This window comes from Onychostoma macrolepis, chromosome 09 (assembly GCF_012432095.1).
Source record: "Onychostoma macrolepis isolate SWU-2019 chromosome 09, ASM1243209v1, whole genome shotgun sequence".
NCBI classification, from domain to species: Eukaryota; Metazoa; Chordata; class Actinopteri; order Cypriniformes; family Cyprinidae; genus Onychostoma; species Onychostoma macrolepis.
Window position 1 is genome coordinate 16,694,075 of NC_081163.1, and position 20,933 is coordinate 16,715,007.

General features: G+C 35.5%; 1 protein-coding gene across 4 annotated transcripts in view; it reads right to left on the bottom strand.

Moving 5' to 3' along the window:
* si:dkey-91i10.2 (uncharacterized protein LOC555224 homolog) overlaps positions 1 to 20,787 on the bottom strand; it is a 45,184-nt gene extending 24,397 nt beyond the window's left edge. The window contains exons 1-2 of one of the 4 annotated variants that reach the window (XM_058786897.1): positions 20,662 to 20,787; positions 20,309 to 20,457 (exon numbers count right to left, since the gene is read on the bottom strand). The gene's annotated coding sequence lies outside the window, so the exon portion shown is untranslated. Of the gene's footprint in view, positions 1 to 5,021; positions 5,118 to 12,422; positions 12,466 to 20,308; positions 20,469 to 20,661 lie in introns of those variants that run through there. The other 3 variants (XM_058786898.1, XM_058786900.1, XM_058786899.1) reach the window with 3 other exon arrangements.
* Between the last annotated feature and the right edge of the window lie 146 nt (positions 20,788 to 20,933).

Here is a 20,933-nt window from a genome sequence, read left to right on the forward strand (position 1 = left end):
TGATGCTCAAGAAACATTTTTTTAAAATTATCATCTATGTTGAAAACAGCTGTGCTTCTTAATATTTTTGAGGAAACGGATACATCTTAGTATTTGTTGATGAATGAGAAGTTTAAAAGAACTGCATTTATTCAAAAAACTTCATAAGATTATAAATGTCTTTACTTTTAATCATTTTTATGAATAAAATGAATAAAAGTATTCATTTACAATTATTTATATATATATATATATATATATATAATATGATCTTTAGATGTCACTAGATAATTTTAAATAGTCTTGCTTGCAGCCTGAACAATGGATTTATATGAGATCATAAAATTGGCATGCATGGTAATTACAAAAGAACTAGCGAAATGCTATTTCACACATTTGTTTAAGTAAAGCTTGTTACACTGTAAAATGTCCAAAATCATTTCATGTCAATTACCCATACCAAAGTCTCACAGTAATCATCAGATGCCATCACTGCACCATGGTACAGGCTTCATAGTAAACTTGTAGAGATGGTTTTTAAAAGCAGATAGACTAATTGGTTGTCATGTAGTCAGCCAAGGGCTCTTCCTCTTCATTACTCCTAAGTGCGACTCTGTTTGTGTTTTCATTGGATAATGACACCAGAAGCTCTGGCAACAGTAACAATAACAAAAACAACCTACGAACCTGCCGACTTCACACTTATCAACCTCCAGAGAGAAAGAGAGAGTGCTATGGATCCAGTGTGAAATACTGTGAAGATAACCAGAGATAACAGTGCCAAGGACAATGAGGGATGGGATAGGACAGGACAGGACAGGACAGGAAAGAGTGATTGATAGGTGAGAGCAGAAAGCCTGATAAAAGGCTTAGGTGTGGAGAGCAGGAGACACAAGCGATGAGAGATGAGCGGTAGATGGAGGAGAGCAAACAAGAGAGAGAGGTGGAGAGACAGAGAACATCCCAGGAGCTCCGCTGATAGGCAACAGCACTTGTAATAAGGCAGGATTGCTGTAAGAAGCAGATGGCCCTGTGGCAGAGAGAGACAGAGATATGGGCTAAACAGAAAATGATAATATCATGGAATCACTGATAGCTCTCATTTCTCCCTCACCGCTGTCTGCACTACGCTGTCCTGGACTTCACAACTAGCTCAGACCATAGCTTTAGGGGAAAAACAAATTGTACCCTATTAATTTTACCTTGAGAAAAAAATAGAAATAAAAAGCCAAGAACACAACACTTGCAACACTAAAAGAGCTTTAAACTGCATTCAAATATTTGGTCACACTTTATTTTAAGGTTCAATTCTTGCTATTAACAAACCATTAACTACTTAGACTTTTGCCTCAATAAACTCCTAATTTGTTGCTTATTAATAGTTAGTAAGGTAGTTGTTAAGTTTAGGTATTGGGTAGGATTAGGGATGTAGAAAAAGCTCAAGCAAAATATGTGCTTTATAAGTACTGATAGGGATCAAAGCAGCGGATCTCTACGTGAAGGTGCCCCAGTCTCCGTCAGAACCACTTGGCCGGTAATGGGCTTTCATCGGGGGGTGATGAGGTGAGAGCAGTATAGGACAGACAGGGGGATAAGGAGTTTTGGTTCCTTGCCGCTGTCGCCTCTGGCTTGCTCAGTTGGGGACACTTCATTTCTAGCAATTATCGTCGATTTGATTGCACAGATAATATTTAAACTAAACTGAGCTAGACAATCTCTGTATTCAATAATGAAATGCCTTTAACAGAAAATTTAGCGTTTAATCTTATCATTATACATTACTGACACTCTATCCTCCAATTTGATACTGTTAAGTGCTTTGACACAATCTGTATTGTTAAAAGCGCTTTATAAATAAAGGTGACTTGACTTGACTTGACTTAATAAACAGCCAATATGTTAATAATAGGCATGCTAATAAGCACTAATATTGAGAATTGATCCCTGTACTAAAGTGTTACCAAATATTGTATACTACAATGAGGTCAAATAAAGTTAATTTTTGATTTTCAATGATAATTTTTCATATCTAAATTATAAACAAAACTTTCTCCAAATTTACATTTGTATACTACCTTTCAAAGATTTTGGTGTCAGTAAGTTTTTTTTATTTTATTTTTTATACTTTTACTTCAGTCTTCAGTGTCACATGATCCTTCAGAAATTATTCTAATATGCTGAAATATAAATATTTCTAACAATTCAAAATATTGTAACAGCCTAGCTAATCTTACTAAACTTTTCAATAGTAATGTAGGTCAACCAAGATTTTAGTCATATAGATCTGTAGTTTAAAAAAAATATATTTCTAAATGACGAATAATTTACAAAGTGACAGATGATTATATTCGTAACGCAACCTCTGCTCTCAACAGCATAACCATGCATTACACAGTCACTACAGCAATCTATACTACATTATGGGCTGTGGCATTAAATAGATGATAGAGATGAACAGCATCATGCTTCTCCTTCAGTAGAGCAAGACTGCTGGATGTCCTCAGGAGCTGCCTGTGGCTGTCATATTTCAACAGCTCCATACGAACCCTAATAACCATCCATTGGGAGAACATCATAAGACCCACACAACCCTGTCCTAAGGGTCCCTCCCACACACACACACATCAGCTCCTTTGTTGTTCTTTGTGAATGAAGAAGGGATCAAAGCAGCGGATCTCTACGTGAAGGTGCCCCAGTCTCCGTCAGAACCACTTGGCCGGTAATGGGCTTTCATCGGGGGGTGATGAAGTGAGAGCAGTATAGGACAGACGGGGGGAGAAAGGGGGATAAGGAATTAGGAACACGAGGGGGGCGGCAATTGATCAGCTGTCATCTCCGCTTACTGTATGCTGGTGCACCTTTCACAGGAAAATGTCCGATCCAACTGGGTAAGATGCACACTGGGCACAATCATCTCCATTTCAAAGTGGAACCATTCGAATGAGACCGCAGCCCACAATTCCAGCAACAGGATACAACAGCTTTCAACAAAAGCCTCCATTTAGAAAACCCAACATGGATTACAAAAAAATTTAATGATGACATTAATGAGTTATGAATGAAAATATCATCAGATTCATCAGATTTGTCAACCCATAATTTACTGCCGTTCTCCGGTGTCGTTCGGTATAATTATTCCAAACATTCATCACGCATGAACAATGGCAGTTCAATGCCAATGCCCCACATACTTTGCAACATAACTGTCTCCTCCTGCTGATAACAAAACCATATTCTGGCAGCTCACATACCAGACCGATGCTTAGCATTCCGCAGTGACATAAATGTGAACCTTGCCTCAAACTATTTAGGTACAGATAGTCTGAGGCTAATGATGTCCTAGAAGGACAAGACAATGATTTAAACAGATTCATTTTTATTGGATAGTTCACTCAAAAATAAACCTTCTGTCATCATTTACGCATGCTTATTCTTCATCTGCACTGTCAGAAAAAAAAAAAAAGGTAAAATTGTAACTTTAGGGCCAACAGCTTGTCACTGAGGCAGTATCCTTGAAGGGGCAACTTTTGTACCTTATTAGTACCTTAGAGTAATATTAGCCTATGTACCCTTAAAGTACTAATATGGACCTTCAGGGGTAAATAAGATATAAAGATCCCCCTTTAAGGGTACTGACCTCCATCTGATGGACACTTTACAATCCCATGAGGCCATGGGAGAGGAGTTATGATTGGCAGTGAAGTGAAGCAACTGACGCTGGTGCCAACATTACAACTGTAGGACTTCTGGATTACATTTTATACAACGCACACTCATACTATACAGAACATAATTTCTGAACAGTTGCGAAGTAATTACTTATTGAAAAGAAGTGCCTAGATGCAGCCAAGCTGTTGTACCCCTACATTTTTTTGCACAAATTTTGACATTATTTCTTCCATAAATACAAAAAAGGGGAAATGTCGCAGAATGTCCAAGCTGCTCTTTTCCATACAGTGACAGTGGATGGTAATCAGACAGCTAAGGTCACTGCAATAAATAACTCATTTTGTGTTTCATAAAACATGAGGCTGAGTAAATGATGACAGAGTTTTATTTTATTTCTTTAAATTACACTCCAACTCAGGAAAAACTTCCCACCCAACCTTTCTGTTCCATAGAGATGATGTTATCTTCTGATGAATACTATGCAAACCTGCAGGTGTCACATCAATTTATTTTCCAATTTCCTGTCCGCTGAGATACCCTCTCTCTTTCTATCTCTCCACTGTCTGACTGGATGAAATATTGAGAGCTTTTTCTGCAGAGGAGCGAACTGGCCCATTTTTACCCCATGTGAGCCAGACACTGAGGCGATCGTCTTGAACATCCGGCTCAAGTTCTGTAGTGCTCTGTGGCCCCACAACAACACACAATAAATCAATGAAGCATTTCATTAGAGCAGACGGCTACATCTCCAGTGAGCCGGTGCCCTGTGTATTGTAAAGGTGCGTGGCGGCGGACCAGGTCAGGCTAAAAACTAGAATGCCGGTGTTGTCACAACCAAACAGCCTGACCCCTTACTCCCTTCGTCACGACGACACGTCAAGGGGTCAGTGAGGCATGACAACCCCACACAACAGAAGGATCGTGTGACAGCGCAGCGAGTCGAAATGTATTCAGCTCTTCTCTCCCTCCCTCTAGAGGTCTATCCTCCGCTTCAGATCTGTCCAATGTCATGTGCAGAAGTATGCAAATGATATTCACAGTGTTCCCTTGTACTGTTCAGCGAGGCTGCTCTGCATATTCCAAACTGGAAACCTCCTCAGGTGGGATTTCACTCAAAAACCATGAGAAATTTCACACATGATAAATAAACTGCTTTTTCTTTTTTTTTTTTTTAAACGTTAATTAGAAAAAGATGTAATCTAGTGTATCCACTGATCTAAATTATATCCTGGCAGAAAACATATGTTCATTCATTTCTCCACAAATCCTCCCATTCAACAAGCACAAAATAAGAGCTTTTTAAAGCATAAAGTGGCAAAATGATTATATATACAAGTGAAAATCCTCCCCAATCTCCATCTAGAGTTCCATACCTCTTTCTCATGCAGAAACGTCAGGTAGGGGACGAGAAGGCAGAGCGTGTCAGCAGAATCAGCAGTGCGCACGCAGCGGTCTATTCCACTCTGATGTGATAGCAGCATGTGAGCTGCTTTAGCTCTCTCAGCTATTGTTACAGCCGCCAGCTCCGCACTGAGCATGCTCCAAACACCGATCTGTTCACCGTTGGCATGGGAACCACTCAAGCACAGACCTCACTAAAAAGGACCTCCCTGATATACACTCTCTCTGTCCCCCCACCTGTCCTCTCGAGGGGGTTTTCCTTGTTTTTGCGTTTGTAACCCTGTGAACCGAAGCAAAGCTTCAGAGACGAGAATAAATTGATGTGAAACATCCACTCATGAAGTTAACGGAGCTAGGCTGTTGTAACTGTAGCTCTAACATCGTCTTCTGTCTTGAGTTTGATACAGTGAAAGTCAGTTTAATCCAAATCGTGATGTTATGAAGAAAAAACTAATTTGACACAATCAGAATTTGACCAAAAAAAGTAAAGAGTCGATGCTCTGCAGGAATGTCCAAAAACCAGCTAGTGAATTAGCAAGGTTAAGAAATTTGTCTAGTTGTTAATTTTATGTTTATTTATTTTTAAATAATTAAAAAATAAAATAAATGAAAGTCTAAATAAATCAAAACAAATAAAATCTATTTTTATATTTAATAAAACAAACAAATAAATAAAAATAAACTAAATCATCTAAATAAAACTTATTTTAAAAAGTATAAAAAATAAACAAATAAAATAAAACCAATAAAAGCTAAATAAAATAAATAGTTTATCTGGGTTTTAGTTTTATATTTATTTATTTTAAAATATCTAAAATTACATAAAAGTTAAATAAAATAAAATAAAATAAATGCATGTAAAACTACCTAGTTTTTTGTTATATTTATTTAAAATAAATATCTATTAATATCTATTAATAATTACTAAAAGTAAATAAATACAAATCTAAATAATTAAAGCTAGTTTATCTAAGTTTTTAATATGTATTTATTTAAAATAATAATAATAAAAAATTAAAGTCTGATTTTAAACCAAATACTGTAGACTTGCGGTTTAGGCTATGGGCTAAGAAGGGGATCACTGCTTACTGTACAATCATAGATAAAGGACAATTATTAGATTTTAATTCTCTAAAAGAAAAATTCAATTTAGATTCCAAGGATTTCTTCAGATATCTTCAGCTCCGACAACATTTCTGTCATAAAATTAAAAAAGGGACTGATGGAGATCCAAATAAGAGTGCTCTAGTTAAAATATTCTCTTCAGCTTACAAGGCTGAACCAATGTTGAAGACTATTACTAATCTATATAGAACATTGATGGATTTACAAGGAGATTCATCTCTGTACATTAAGGAGAGATGGGAGAAAGAAAGTGGTATTACCATCTCAACTGAGGACTGGGAAAATATATGTAAACTACAATGGGCTACTTCTCGCTCTTCTTATTGGAGAGAATTTTGCTGGAGAAATACTATTCGGTTTTTCCTTACTCCAAAACAGAAAAATAAATTCCTAGGCAACTCAAATTGTTGGAGACTTTGCGGCTCTCAGGATGCTAACCATTTTCACATATTTTGGGACTGTCCTAATATCAGAGGTTTTTGGAAAGATATACATAATGTATTAGAAAAGATTTTGGACATTTCAGTTGATTTCAGTTTTGAGATACTTTACATGGGTAATTTGTCAATGGTTTCCTGGGAGAGGAAAAACAAATATATGTATAGAATTATTCTTGCTTCAAGTAAAAAAGCTATTACTAGATGCTGGTATAAACCTAATCCGCCACAAATACAAGACTGGATTGACATTGTAAGAAGTATTTTTATTATGGAGAAAATTACATTTTGTATAAATAATCAAAAAGATATGTTTGTTGACTTTTGGACCAAATGGACTGAGTTTATAACTCCTATTGAACCGAATGTTTTTTTGTTATAGAACATATGTTTTGTGCTTATATATAAATATTGTGCCTACATCCCCCTTTCTTTTGTAAATAGTTTCTGCTGTAATTGTAATATATTTTTAAAAGAGATATGTTGATCTGTTTTTTGTCATGAAGAACTTTGAGTAGTTTTTTTCCCCCTCCCGAATAGGGAATATAAGTTGGAAATGCTGTAAAAGTGACAAATGTCATAAATGGATGTTGTGAATTGTATCTCTTTCCAATAAAAACTTAAATAAAAAAACAAAACAAATTAAAGTCTAAATAAATAAATATCCAAAAATAAATAAAACCAGTTTAGGTTTTTAGTTTTTATTTATTTATTTTAAAATATCTAAAAATTAAAATAAATAGATAAATAAATACATGTTAAACTAACTATTTTTGTTATAATTATTTAAAATAAATATCTATTAATATCTATCTAAAATAAATAAATAAATACAAATCTAATAAGGCTAGTTTGTCTAGGTTTTTAATATTTATTTTAAATAGTTTAAAAATAAATGAAAGTCTAAATAAATTTTAATTTTTAATTTTTAATGAAATAATAAAGAAAAAAATCTAAATAAAACATTTAAAAATGATAATAATATAATAATAATACAAAATACCTATCTAAAACTATATAATACAAATCTAAATATATAAGCTAGTTTATCTGGGTTTTTAATATTTATTTCTTTATTTATTAAATAAATAAATACATAAAATTTCTAAATATCTAAATACATAACTCAATTCCAAAGCACGGGCAGTAATCTCTACTGGAACGCAGTGCAGGATTATACTGCATTCCTCAGCATTCCCATGAGAGGGCTTTCAAAGCATATTGGCTGTGCTGTGTAATTACAGTATGTTGCGTGGGGTTGTCGTGGCCGGGCCATATGGAGAGAGCTAATCCTCCGTGTTACCGCACATGCCTCTCAGCTCCTCCAGCGATCAGAGCGCTAAACAGACGTCAGCTGAGTCTGTCAAGCCCCGTCACACTGGATCTCTGGGGCTCAGGGCTGCAGCGAGTTAAGGAAGAGATTTCCTCTTTGCCTCTGTCGTACCTCAGTGATCTACTGGGATCAAGCACAGGAGGTCGGCGACCGATGCATTATCAGCATTTGATACCGAGCTCCCTGGAGAGACTCAAATTTACTATTAGCTTTTGTTTCAGGGCTTCTAGCCTTTCATTAGCCAAAGTGACACTTTTAACAGCTTATTTTATTTTTTATTGTGTAATTTATCTTTATAAGTTATTAATCATGATATGTATCTGTTCAGCAGTTAGCTAACCGCACTTGTGGTGGGATCAAAATAAAATCACAGGTCCCTGTGGTTCAGTTGGGGTTGGTTTAATACACTACAGCCAGTAAAAGCTTCATCCATTAGCTTGAATGCTTCTCCAGAGGGCTGGATTTATATAGTCTATTTATAAGCAGTGGCACACAGTGAAACAATAGAAGCAATATGGTGAGTGAAACATATCATCTGATTCACATTGAAACACTACAAAATTTTTGTATAGCTTCAAATACAAGCACAAACATATATTTTTGGGATATTCATCAGCAGGTCTATGGTATTCTTAAAAGTACCATGGAGTACCATCTAAAAATCATGAATTTTAGTATTAAAATTTGAGCGTTTCTTCAATTATGGACAATTCTGGCCCTGTGGAGATTTAGAAAATAAAGTCACTTAATACACACTTTTCACCATCTCTTCACTTTTTCTGAAGTATCATGAGTATTTCACTATGGCATTATTTAATGTTTAATAATATTCTACAATGGAAATGATAATGGAGATTATATTCATAACATTTTTGGAATAAACTATCCGACTCCTCTGTCTTGTGAAAGCTAATCTCATAGCTAGCATTATCTACATCTTAATACACCCTAATAATATTTTCACATTTTTATATTGGTCAAAATTTTAAAGTTTTATCAAAAATTATATTATATTATATATTAAACATATATAATAATTCATATTTTATGATGGAATTCTTGGTCTGGAACAAGAGTAAAACAACAACAAATATATATAAAATATAATATGCACTACTGTATATATTGTATATATACTAAACACTATGAGATTAGCTTTAGCAAGTCAATTGAGTTGGACTATAATGGTAGCATTATAAATGTTACTGCTGATGACTCCTTGCTAAACAAAAATATTTATTTATTTAAAAAGAACTACTGACCCCAAGAATGAATGGTACTAGTGTACCTATATATATAAAAAAAAACTTTCCCATGACCTACCAAAGTTCAAAGTTTTAATGTGACCACACAGTTTAAATACAAATCGACCCACTGGACACAAAAGTGCCTTCAGTTGAAGAAACATCAATTCAGAGCGCAGTGAATTAAGCATTTTTAAACTGACAAATGCACAAAATGGATCCAGATCTTTAATACACAGCGTTTGTGGCTGTGTCTGGGAGAAGGGAAGCATTAAAGAGATTGATGGGCCTCAGGGCTTAGAGAGAGAGAGTCTCAAGCTGGTGGCCATGACACTCAAGATGCAGAGCGGCCACAGAGCAGCGGCCGTCACCCTGCCCAAAGACTCGCCATTCCTAATTTATGAGGGCTCTACCAAGCCTCAATAATTCATACGCCCAGCTCCACACAGTGATCACTGAAGCACAGACCGCCTTTCACACAAGACCAAAAAAAAAAAAAATTAATAAATAAACACCATTCTCTTTCAGACAAGGTTTGCCTCTCCATTATGAGATTTTTTATTTCGGCAGCAGTGGGACTATATTTGGTACTGCATATGAATCATGACGCACAAATAGCTGAAAGACAAAAAAGCTGAAACGGCATTCACAAAACTGTCAAACCAAGCAAACAACTGTTATATCAGGGGTTATTGCACAATTCTAATGCATTATGATTCAAAACCAAGTAAAAAAACTAACGTACTGATGATACAATAGGTCAAACCTACCAAAATGTAGCTATTTATTATCCTTTTATTGCGATAATTAAAAAACACCACAATGAATTCACTAAGAATGCCCTGACACATAATGCTATTTAGTGACGTCCCTAAAAAGTAGGCCTAACCGAAGTGAATATTTGCTTAGGATGTCATAAAAAATGTATTAGTTTCACTCTAGGGCTCCATATTCTATATTTGGCCCCGTTATGGGAGACAATATTGGTGGATGCATGAGAGACAATCGATTGTACCCTGAGAAAAGGGCTCACAATACATGCTGACACAGATACGGGGAGAGGGCAACTGGGTTTAACACACTGACACACATACTGATGGTGCATGTGAGCATCTCTATCAATTCTATAAGCTGAGCAAAGAAACTGAATGGGATATGCATATATAATGTGTCAGATGTGGGTCAGTGTGCGGTACATTGCTCATATAGATGCATATGTTTAATGTGCCATACTGAAGTGGTGGCTGGCGCTGGCATCACTTCCTGTGCTACTCTGAGCCTGGGAAACGGCATGGGAACTGTCCCACATTCCTCAGACGAGTCACGACTGGGGACTGCAAACGTGTACAGCAGGAATGTATTGTCATTAGTGCATGGGACAATGTCAGCGAGACTACAAGGTATTGACTCAACTGCTTTATTCAGTGAAGCTGCTACGTACCAATGATATATGGGTGCTGTGTGTGATGGAAAGTTTGATTAATCCATTAATGGGCCAGACAGTCTAAAGCAGAGTTCCTCAATTAGTTTTCGCCGAGGGCCGAATTCTGCCAACAATACCAAGCCAAGGGCCACTGACCTATATATATATATATATATATATATATATATATATATATATATATATATATATATATATTATTCTTATTATTACAATTATTATATTATTGTTGCTTTTGTTAAAATATTCACAAGATGGTCACAAGATAAATGATTTTGGTTAAATCCCTTAAATAAGGTCCGTGGTTCACACGGGCTCAAGATTCTTTCACGTTTTATTCTACGACATAAAACACACCAGTTACACCCCACTCATGATTTTTTTTAAACTTATGTTTCTTAAAAAAGACGGTTGCTAACAAGTTGCTAAATGGGACTACAGGCGCTGTCGGAGACATTCAACGTCATCACACCGAACAGTTTATCAATTTACAGTATTTTCCAGTTGTAGTATAATTTGTAATTCAGTTAATTGTAGAATAAACAATGAATAGTTTCCCGCATTTTATATTGTTGTTCTACAATGTTTTTTTCTTTTTTTTTTGCTTTGCCCCGAAACGCGACACAAGTCTTCGGAGGGAAGATGCTTGTTTTATCACTTACTGATGCGGAGACTCTGGTTTGCACTGTAAGGTAAACTCATATTATGATTATTACATGTAAACACCACATTTACCGGCTTTACGTGGTGAAAGTGAAACTTTAATGATGCATAGTGCTTAAAGCCACGTTAAAATTAAATGTTTACGGCCACATGAAACTTTTCAGCAAGGATAAAATAACATTTTGTGTACCCACCCTAACAAAACAATAGCTGAAATGTGGTACTTTGTTCACTAAAATAAGTTTAATCTTACCATATCCAAAAACTCGCTCACTCTGCTGATATTTAATAGATTAAATGCACTAGAATGTTATTGAATAGTAAGTGGAGACACGTTTTTAATTAAAATATTCATATTAATCAAGGATTTATTGACTTTTAATGCACCTTGTATGTACAGAAATATGTGCCTTCATATGTCCTTTAGTTAAGATTATTTCATTTATTCACTATACTATTTATTACTAATGTCTCATTTCAGTTTTAGTTTGTCTCTAGTTTTGTATTTATTCCAGTTTATATGAAAAGGTTCATGTAGCGTGGATTAAAATTCTTATACAGAGTAAATCCTTCACTGAACATGTTAAAAATAAGTTTGAAACAGTTGTAGGGAGCGCGGTGGTGGTGACGCTGAAGGCGAGCGACCGTGGTGCTGTAGTTCGTTTATAGCCTAAGTTTAGCTTTTCAGTTCTGGCGCTTTTATTTACGCTTCAAAATTCGTCAAAGTTATATTATTTTGTGAAGATTATCTTGATGGGCAAAACGTGTTTCATGAACTATGATTGAACACAGAGCTTATTTTTTTGCGATTATCCAAAAGCCTATGGAAAAATCCTATTAGCTTTTTGTCGAGGAACCAGTTTCATGCTAACAGCCGATCCGCCTACAAAGTGACGTCATAGTTCCCCCACTCTATTCTATTTTAGAATTGTTTTTTTTTTTCTGCGACGTCGCGGCAGGAACAACTTACAAAATATGTGATAATCTCAGGTAATGATTATGTGCTTTATTCAGTGTTAAAAGTGTCTAATGTGAGTTTGAATATTATTTCGCTTGAGGTTTATAGCCATTGTGAAAGCAACAATAGATATTTTACCTCAGATCTTGAAAATAAATTAAAGCAAACTTACGTTAAAACTGTGAACTCTGCGAATCAACATCCATAAAGATGGTATCACTCACTCACTCAAAACTGTTCAGTCCATTCATATTTGAATCATCTATTTTCTGTGTCCACTTTTCTTTACATCACACTTGCCATGTTTTTGCTGTCACATAGTATCTACAATGGACGCGACAAAGCATTGCAAATCATTTGAACTTTGTGTCAGTATGTCATAAATAGAACGAGCCGCATCCAGTGTAGACTGCATCACTGATTATAATAAGTTTTATTGTATTTTGTAGCGTCGCGCCGCTCGCATGCGGTGTAGACACGATGTAAGTTAATGTCGCTTTCTGATGCTGCGTTTGAATTTTCATGACACATTATTTGAAATTAACGCTGGCCAAACATTTTTGGGCTGCCTATTGAGGAACCCTGGTCTAAAGGTATGTCAATGTTTATATAACCATATCCAACCCACATTCTTACAGGCAGGTTCTGAATGATGGGTCTCTTATTAAGTGCCCTACACAATGAGAAAAAAAATTATTAATTAAAGGATAGTTCACCCAAAAATGAAAATGTTTTTCCAAACCTGTAAGGCCTTCATTCATCTTCAGAACACAAATTAGAATATTTTTGATGAAATCCGAGAGCTTTCTGACCTTTCATAGACAGCAACACAACTGACACGTTCAAGGCCCAGAAAGGTATTAAAGATAGTATTAAAATAGTCCATGTGACATCAGTCATTAAAAGGGTTGCAAAAAGGTGGAACATTTCCAGTAAATTTCAGAAAATTTCCAGGATTTAAAAAAAAATCTTCCAGGTATATTTGGAAAGTTTCCGGAAATTTACCAGAAATTTTCCACCCCTTTGCAACCCTAGTCATTAAACCGTAAAACAAAAATAATGACTTTATTGAACAATTTCTTGTCTTCCGTGTCAGTCTTCTGAAGAAGCCTGAAGAAATTGTTGAAAAAAAGTTATTTTTGTTTTCTTTGCACACAAAAAGTATTCTCCTATAGCTTCATAAGATTAGGGTTGAACCACTAATTTAACAATGACCTTACTAGAGGTGTGCCATATCGTCCATGATAATACCGGAATAAATTTTTACATGATAAAAAAAAAGTGTCATATCGCGATATCAATGATATAGTGACGCGATGACGTATTTACTAGGGATGCACCAATTGCTCGGCAGCCGAAGTTATTCGGCCAAAAATAAACAACAAGACCTACCGAACAATGACGTGATGCGATCAAATAGAGGCACGCATTAATGCAGCAAACATGACTGCAGTGTCGAAGCATTTAAAACTGTCCGAGAAAGACGCAAAAATCATTACAAGCACCGACAGCGAGAGACCGTTTAGTACTGCATCGCATGTCTCCGATGAGAAGAGGAAGCGGAGGTTGTTGCTGGTTACTGTATTATGATTAAAATCGCGAAATGGCCTTAAACAATTAAATACACTGCAGAACGTTATGTTTTCTAATACACGCATGAATTGCATTCAAACAGTGCTGCAGGAGCTCGCGGCGCTGTCTCGTTAGCCAGGGGTAAACACAGCTTCAGTGCAAAGTCCAAATCGCGAGGGAAATCTGCGCTGAAACTGTTAAGCCGCGGTCACACTGCTCTTTTCGCTCCAAAAAGCCTGTGCGAAAAGTTTTCGCATTTCGCTGCGTTCCAAAGTTCAAACTTGGTGAACTCTGGCCTGCAAATTCGCATCACGTGATACCATGTGACCCATAGACTATTATGTCTATGGTGTGACCAACGGCAGATCGATGCCCAAATGTGACCCTGGACCACAAAACGAGTCTTAAGTGTCAATTTTTCGAAATTGAGATTTATACATCTTCTGAAAGCTGATTAAATAAGCTTTCCATTGATGTATGGTTTGTTATGATAGGGCAATATTTGGCCGAGATACAATAATTTGAATATCTGGAATCTGAGGGTGCAAAAAAATCTAAATATTGAGAAAATTGCCTTTAAAGTTGTCCAAATGAAGTTCTTAGCAATGCATATTACTAATCAAAAATGAAGTTTTGATATATTTACGGTAAGAAATTTACAAAATATCTTCATGGAACACGATCTTTACTTAATATCCTAATGGTTTTTGGCATAAAAGAAAAATCGATCATTTTGACCTATACAATGTATTTTTGGCTATTGCTACAAATATACCCCAGCGACTTAAGACTGTTTTTGTGGTCCAGGGTCACAATTTAGTAATGAGAATAATTTATAAATCTGCTGCTGTCAACCAACAAAAAGAAGCATTGAGGAGTGAGGACTTCCTGGGGGTTTCCGTCAAAATAAAAGCTCCATCAACATTCATAAATGTTAGTATTGTAATTTTACTGTTGTTCTGTTAAATAAAATTAAAAAGACAATAATAATGATAATAATTACAACAGCTCTATTAATACATTTATTATAACGTTCACACAGTGTTCAAATTGGGATCTGTAATATTTTCTAATGTTTTAAAAGAACTCCCTTCTGCTCAGCAAGGCTGCATTTATTTGCATGAAGGGGGTCTCAAAAATGGCCACAAAATATTATTTTACTAACTTATTAATTTTAAGTTAAATTGTGCTTTGTTGGTATAATGTCTGCTAGAATGTTAAAAAGTATTTTAAAATTGATGTTTTGTATTAGTGCACAATCAAATTAACATTTAATACTGGAGGCATCCAAGTTATTTGACATATTTGAACAATAGTTACTTTCCCTGGTAATTGGTTTCTTTTATAATGATGTAACTCAGTTACTACCTGTGAGAAGTAACTAGTAACTATAACTAATTACTTTTTTTAAAGTAACTTGCCCAACACTGGTCACTACTATTGCACTATAATGATGCTTCTGCCACCTTATGACAATAGATTTACACTTCAAATTAGGTAGTCTGTCATCAATGACAGTAGCTCATTGCAAAAGGTTAGAAAATACCCTTCATTGTGTTTGCACTAATAAATGCTGCTGCCTGCCAGCTGCAGTCACCAATAAAACGTTGTTCCATATTTTTTTGTATATCGTCATAAATATCGCAAATATTCTTGAAATATCGTGATATAATTTTGAGGCTATATTGCCCACCCCTAGTCCTTACTATGTTTCTGGGGATTGACTGTGGTAGTATCCTTGCTATCTATCGAGGGTCAGAAAACTCTTGGATTTCATCAAAAATATCTCAATTTGTGTTCCAAAGATGAGCAAAGGTCTTATGGGTTTGGAACAACATGACGGTGAGCAATTAATGACAGAATTTTCATTTTTGGACACTGAATCTAGGTGTCTCCTAATGAAACCATAAAAAAATATTTGCCCACATGATCATGCCATACAATGTTTCCCTTCAAAACACACCTTCATAACCTTACATTAGCTTCACATACTCAGGGTTTGGAGGTCTGAACAAGTCCCTAACTTTAATTTTTAAAGTTCGATGAGGCCTCAAAATTTAAATGATGCAGAAAAAAAAAAAACAGTAATCTGCATGAATGTCATTTACCGTATTATATATTTTTAAATTATGAGTTTATAGCCTATTCACAATCAATTAGAATTAGACTTTTATGCTTGGGAAAACTGCATGGTCTGCACACAATATCCTTGTACGCAGTCCAAACAAAACATGACTGCTCACATTAATTTTGCACAGCACGAACAGAGTTTTCCCCTCCTAATATATGGTTGCTTGTCCTCCATGGCTGTGTACAATGCGGTAAACTCATTTGCAATGTTGTTTATTTACTTTGCACAGAACAAAATTGTTTTAATATTAATATTTATTTAGATTTTAAGGTTTAAAAACTGTAGAGGTTAAGTCTTTGTATCAAAGTCCCTTTAAAACTTTTTTAAATGGAGGTATGTGATTGTCATCTGCCCATGCTTGGGGTAATAGAGTCAAGTTCTTCAATAGCAATGTAAAGTCTTATAATCATCTGTTTACAATTGCCTTTTGTAAATTGTTTCAACCAACCTCAGGAAGTGAGTGGTATCAGGAAATGGCCCATATTTGGTCAGAATGGTACTTATTAATTGATTTCATTGAATTAATGGAGCGCTAATTCTAAGTCAACTTTATGTAAAATAGGAGGAAGAGCTAAACTCCTCATTGGGACCAATATTTACACAACAAAAGGGGTCTTAACAAACACTTTCAGCATACATCAAGCACGGTACTATTATGATGCAGAATATTCAATGCATTTGATTCTGAACGCTATGCAGATGAAGCCCGGTAACAGCCAGGGATGATTTTGTGACCAACAATGTGGTCATTTCATCTCTGAAAATTGAGTTTTTTCCACCAGCCTTGATGTAGATGTAGAATATTAAGCTGCACACAGAATGAATCACTAACCCCTTGATGGCCTTTAGTTCATCAAAACAACTACGAAAAAAACAGTCCTGATTCAGAACATCCAGGTGATAGTGATAATGTAAAACAAGGAGCCAAAAAAGAAAGAACAGCATGTCTAAATGAAGTGTACTGCATCGATGCCTCCGCTGATATAGTAAACTCTTCATTGCTACACGATACGGAATATGAAAGGTTCTATTGTAGATACTGTTAAAGCTATGGGAAATTGGACTGACTTCACTATACTGTTTTTTAGGCACAAAGAAGTATATAAAAGACTTGTTCATTTAATCCAGGCCCCTGCTGTTTTCTAAATTAGTTTTTCTGGTTAGAGAAGGAGAACATGATTATTTCAGTCATGCGTTTTGCTTTGGAAACAAACTGGTTTTTATCAAGGAGCATGATTCCACGGATCTGCTGATTCAGCTGAACTACCTACTTAAAATATAAAGTATGTCATGTTTTCAGGCTAGAAGTCAACATTAGATTATATGTATGAAAATGTTCAAATGATTATGGCTCCTATTGTACTACAGAGGGGGAATTTGCCACATTTGGTCTCTCATATGTTCACTCATAATTGAATATTATGAGATTTATTTGCTGGCTTGGTGTAGTCAAAAAAAGGGCCATAAATGAAAATTCAGAAAGAAATGAAAATTCACCTTATTAATTTTCTAAATGCATGTTATTGATTATATTGTGAACAATTCATCAATGTTTGTTTAATTCATTTTTTAAAATTGACCTTGGATTTTTCTTAATATAAAATCATATCTGGATCTTACAATGAAACAACTGAATTCTCTTATGTAATGTATGCAGTACTTCTCCATTCATTTAGTCCTCTTAAACCCTGACGCTGCAAGATTAAATTCATCTGCCTTCATTTTTGAATGTAACAGCTGATGCATAGAACCAAGTCCCCACCCTACAATTTTTTTCTTTTTCAAAATGGAAGAATCTGATCTGTCACTACTTCCGTTTCATCACAACTTTAAGCTACGTATCAGCAATGTACAGTAACAACAGGAGGCCTTTGAACGTTAAGTGCTCATGTTATCATTTTATAGAAAATAACATATTCTACACACAGCGGTTGTGCAAACATAAGATCATGCATTTTAATAAACACTCAACAGTGAATAAAGCCTATTACAACCTTCCTGACATTGTGCACATTTCCACTTAATTTTACCTCAAGGTCATTTTAAAAAATCCTTGAATTACAACAAGCCAATTTTCAAAATCAAATAAAACATCTTTAACCACCCAACACATACTGGTCCTTCCAACTGACAAGATGACCTAGACTATATGTGACCCTCGACCACAAAGCCAGTCTTAAGTCGCTGGGGTATATTTGTAGCAATAGCCAAAAATACATTGGATGGGTCAAAATTACTGATTTTTTTTTTATGCCAAAAATAAATAAATAAATGTTCCATGAAGATATTTTGTAAATTTCCTACTGTAAATATATCAAAACTTAATTTTTGATTAGTAATATGCATTGCTAAGAGCTTCATTCGGACAACTTTAAAGGCGATTTTCTCAATATTTAGATTTTTTTTGCACCCTCAGATTACAGATTTTCAAATAGTTGTATCTCGAACAAATATCATCCGATCCTAACAAACCATACATCAATGGAAAGCTTATTTATTCAAAAATTGACCCGTAAGACTGGTTTTGTGGTCCATGGTCACATATTTAAGAACAAAACAATACAAACACAGCAGGGAGGACATTCATCATAGAGCCGCACATGAGATGTGTTATATCGGAGCTATATTGGCTGAACAAGAGCTGTATCAATATATATATACATATATCTCACCCTCATTATCATGATGCTTTAGTCATCATCATGCTGTGGTAATTTAATCATTCTAAAATCCACATCATAATATGATAATTTCATATTCTAATTGTGAAACTGTTTTAGTAACATTTCAGATTATTCTCTCTCGAGATAAATGTGACATGCCTTGTATCAAGGACAAGGCCAGACTGATACGATGTTGTTCTTGTGGTAGACCTTCCGACAGTCACACTTGACTAGGCAAAACAAACAGTAGCTATATAACGTCATTTGCATCTTAGCTAAGTTCAGTTATGGAACATTAAGAGTTTGTTTAAATAAAACACATTTAAAGTAACACATGTAATCTACAGGAGATATGCAAATGTGCTCTGAGTGACTCATACTGAGCAGTTCTGAGCTCATCTGTCCTTGCAGCTCTCCTGTCATGTTTTCAGCTAGTGACTATGATGCATTTCGAGGTCATTTAATGTGTTTTTAGTTCATCTAATCTATAGCTAAATACAATTTTGATGTATAGTTGTCAACACAACACTGAAATAGGCAAACTTGCTTTCATTTCAATTTAGATCTTATTTATCTCACTACCTTCATTTGGAGAAGCTGGATTTTTTGTTTAATGCCATGATGCATAATGCACACGACCAAACCATCTTTTTAACCTTGCTATATTGTAGCGATGCACTGAAATTTCAGCAAAAAAAAAAAAGTTTGAGGCAAAAACTTTCTGATCGAAAACAGCTGTCAGCTCTCATTAAATTTAACTACAACTTTATTTGTCCAGTAAGCAACTGAGGAAAGAACAGCAATCCTGTAATGACTCCCCTGAAGACCATTACTTAGATAATGCAGTCTGTGTGGACAGGAGTCCTGATCTCAGCCAATCATTTAATGGAGAACAATCATCCTCTATTCGCCATTTCTGAGTCCACTATGTCTGTGTGTAACACCTGCCAGTGCAACTTTTTTCTAATACAGTTTTCTTTCATTATGAGTTATGAATTTCTTGAGCTTGCATGACTTCTAAAAAGTGCTGTAAAATGATTGCAAGATCAATGTTATGATGATTACTTGATAAAAATATTTTCAATGTGGTCTCAATCTTTAGCATTCAACTATATAAAGTTAAAAGAATATGTTGTGCATTTACAGGTATAATGTCAGTATATTAAAAAAAAAAGTTCAGATTGGGGTCAAATGCAGAACCTCTAAGAGTGCCAGCTGGTCTCCATCTGTAATGGCAAATAATGGCAGATTTCCAGTCATCTTCACCCCATAATGGGTCTTAAGAGTGAAGACAGTCACCCAGCAACCTGCTAATTCCCACCAATCGCATGCTTCTGCTGCCCCCATCTCAATCTCTATTGACTTTTAATAATCATAGCTATGTATTTAGTATTCAGAGATCCTGCACTTCGGTATTTGCTTATGAATGACATGCAACAGTAAAAGTGCTGCTTTCATTGCCCAAGGTATCCTGTGAAATTAAAGCCGAAGCTTAGACTCACAGAAGCTGAGTACACTGAAGGACGCTTGCAGGATGGGAAAACCTCGTTCAAAAATAATAAATGAAAACTCGACAGTCCATTCGTTCAGCCTGCGCTGTTAATGAACTAAACGCCGTGAATCACATTCACAACCGACTCATTAAAATGTAGATACAGGACCAATGACAGTTTGGTAGATGCTCATACTTACATTTCGCGCGAGTCACTCGTTTCCTAGAGAAGACGGCGTGACGGTTTCATCCAAACACGATTCTGCCGGTTAGGCGGGACACACACATGCTGTTCGTGAATGAACCGGCCAGCGACGACCCCCAAGTAGGCTACGACCCCACATTCTGTCTGTGTGAATGGAAATCCAAGTACACAATTTTTTCAAAGCACGTAAATGACATAAAAAATTGCACCTGCTACTCTATGATCAAAGGGGAGACTGTTCTGCTGACATGTAATTATAATTTGTTTAATATAATGTAAAATAATTATTAATATATTATTAAAGTCATTATAAATTGTATAGGCTGAAATGATCAGCTTTGAACATACCTTAAAATATATATTTTTGTACTTAAACTACGGTTCAGTACTTTTTCATATTATTTTTTGTGTTGCGTCTGAAAATTGGTTAGGATTTTTGTTGCTATATTAAAACACACACACACACACACACACACACATATTCTTATAGAGCACTAGAGGGCACCCATGGGTTGGGGTTAAAAATGGACACTTCCGTCTGACGTTGCGTTAGCGTTGACTGACAATTTTCTTAGCCAATTACAGTGAAAAAGAGCTCCGATGAGGCGTGACCAAGTTCA